Source organism: Opisthocomus hoazin, unplaced genomic scaffold (assembly GCF_030867145.1).
Source record: "Opisthocomus hoazin isolate bOpiHoa1 unplaced genomic scaffold, bOpiHoa1.hap1 HAP1_SCAFFOLD_105, whole genome shotgun sequence".
Classification (NCBI taxonomy): domain Eukaryota; kingdom Metazoa; phylum Chordata; class Aves; order Opisthocomiformes; family Opisthocomidae; genus Opisthocomus; species Opisthocomus hoazin.
Genome location: NW_027448867.1, coordinates 142,501 through 145,000, shown reverse-complemented (window position 1 = coordinate 145,000; position 2,500 = coordinate 142,501). Strand labels below are relative to the sequence as shown.

The following is a 2,500-nucleotide window of genomic DNA, read 5'->3' as shown; positions in this document are numbered from 1 at the left end:
GGCGGGGGGGCTCGGCGGCGCAGACGGCGATTGATCGTAAAGCGACGCTCAGACAGGCGTAGCCCCGGGAGGAACCCGGGGCCGCGAGTGCGTTCGAAGTGTCGATGATCAATGTGTCCTGCAATTCACATTAATTCTCGCAGCTAGCTGCGTTCTTCATCGACGCACGAGCCGAGTGATCCACCGCTAAGAGTTGTCTCGGTTTCGGCACCGCCCCGCGCGCGCGGAGGGGCCGGGACCGCTCGCCGAGAGCGGCCCCTTCTCTGAGGACGGCCGGACCGACCGCCGGCCCCGCCGCCGCCCACCCCCCTCCGCACGCGCGGAGGGGGCGCGGCGCGGCGGCGCGACGCGGCGCGACGGAGAGGCCCTCGCCTCGGCTTGACCGTACGAGCACAGGGGAAACGGAAAACAACGGAAAACCCCGAGCGGCCAAAGGGCGGGGGAGCCCGCGCTCCCGACCGACCCTGGGGAAACGTACGCAACACACACACCCTTGGCGCGCTTCGGGGGCGGCCCAGGCGCCCGGGCTCGGACCGGCCTCCCCCCGGAGGCTACGGCACGCCCGGCCGCGACGCCTGCCCGCCTTCGCTCGGGAGCCGGACGCCCGGCTGCGCCCGCGCTGCGACGAGCCGGCTCCGCCCACCACGGTCGCCTCTCGCCCCGCCGGCGAACCTCGGCGCCGACGCCGCCTTCCACCGACGCCGGAGGAAGCGCGGCCGGCCACTGGAGCGCGAGCCGGCGACGCGCGGCCGCCCACCGGCCCGCGCCGGATGGGCGAACCCGGCCACCCCGCCCGGCGGCGGCGGCCGCCACCGCCGCCGCGAAAACCGCCGCCGCAGCCGCTTCTCGCCTCGGCCCCCTGGGGCCGCCGGCACGGCCCCAGCGGAAAGGCGGACGGCGCTGAGCGCGGGGGGCGGCTCCCACTCTCCCCGTTTCCACGCGAAGACCCGGAGCGGGACGCCCCCGCGCCGCGCGCCCGCCCTCGAGACGGAAGCGACGGGCGGGGAAACGCGGGACGGGACGGCCGCCAGCGGATGCGGCCGGGGAACCCTCCCGGACGACCCGACGGACGACCGGCACCGACCGGCACGCCGAGCGGCGCCGCCGCCGCTCGGCCTGGGGGGGTGTGGCTCGCCCCCCCCTTTCTTTCCCTGGGCGCCGAGGGCGGGGCGAGGAGCGGGAGAGGGGAGCGCGGCGCGCCCCGAGCGCGGCCGCAGCGCGAGCGTCCAAAGGCGCGGGGCGGCCCCCCGGCGGCCGCCCCCCCCCGCGGGGGCTCGCCGCGCCTTTCTTTCCCCCGGCGCGGAGCCCGCGCTCCGGCCGGCGGGTGGCCCCGTTTGCGAGGGCGGGCAGGTCGGCCGCGGCCGACCCGCGCCGCGGTCTCTCCGCCGAGACCGGCCCGCGGAGAGGGGGGGCAGGTTGGGGCAGCGAGACGCCCCCCCTTCTCCGGCACGGCGGCCCGCGGGGGCGGACGCCCCCCCCGCGGCTCGCGCCGTGCCGCTCGAGTCTTTAAACCGCCGCCCGGCTCCTTTGGCCTTTGACCCCCGGACTCGGCCGAGGGAGGGCCGCCGAAGCGCGGACGCTAGGTACCTGGCCCTGGGGTGAGGGAAACGACCTGCATGGCCCCGCGGGGGTGCCTCCCCCGGCTGCCGCCCTCGGGGGAGCGTCCGCCCGCGGGGGCGCGCCCGGCATCCGCCGCCACCACCTCGTCCTCCTTAGCCCCGGGGCCCGGGGTTTCCCTCGATAGCCCGGCGCTGCGCCCGGGGGGAGAGACGTGGCTCGGGCCGCCCGCTCGCGCGGGACGCGACCCGGCCGGGGGGGGGCCTCGCCCGCCCCGGGCGGCGCCAGCGGCCGAGACCGTGCTCGCGCCCCCCCCTTCCCGCCACGGCTCCCTCTTCGAGAGGCAGCCGTGCCGGGTCGGAGGGGAGGTTCGCGGGTCCGGCCGCCGCGCCGCCCGAAACGCCGTGCGCACACCCGCGCCACGGCCCGGAACGCCCGGAGACAGCCCTGTCCCGCGCGCGGGGGGGTAGACGGCGCCGCCGCCGGCGCCGCCCCACCCCCCCCCCAGGAGCTGCCGCCCCCCGAAGACGGCGACACCCCTCGGCTGTCGCGCTTGCGGCCCCCGGTGCCGCCGCCGTCGCTCGACGCTCGCCCCCCGGCCCGCCGAGCAGGCCGGTGCTCTGCCGGCCGCGCTCGCCGCGTTGCCCCGCCGGCATCCCCCCCTCTTGCTTCCCGCGCAGACGCGGGAAGCGGGGAGCCGGCGGGGGCGCGGCGTCCGCGGCCGACAGGTCGACGCACCCGCGCGCGTCGGAGGACGAGCCGCACGAGACGACGGCGGCGGCGGGCGACAGGACGAGGAGAGCGCCTCCGGGGAGCGGCGGGGGGAGGGGACGCCCCCTCCCCCTCCCTCACGCACGCACGCGGCTCCCGCGCGGGAGCCGGGCCTTTCCGGGCGAACTCAGGAACGTGCGAGCGCGCGCGCGCACGGAAAACCCGCGGCGAC

At 79.3% G+C, this 2,500-nt stretch overlaps 1 non-coding gene across 1 annotated transcript; it reads right to left on the bottom strand.

The window, feature by feature from the left end:
- Window positions 1-42: 42 nt before the first annotated feature.
- On the bottom strand, window positions 43-195 carry LOC142359558 (5.8S ribosomal RNA). The gene has a single exon (XR_012762446.1). It is a non-coding gene; the product is annotated as a 5.8S ribosomal RNA (ribosomal RNA).
- Window positions 196-2,500: the final 2,305 nt, after the last annotated feature.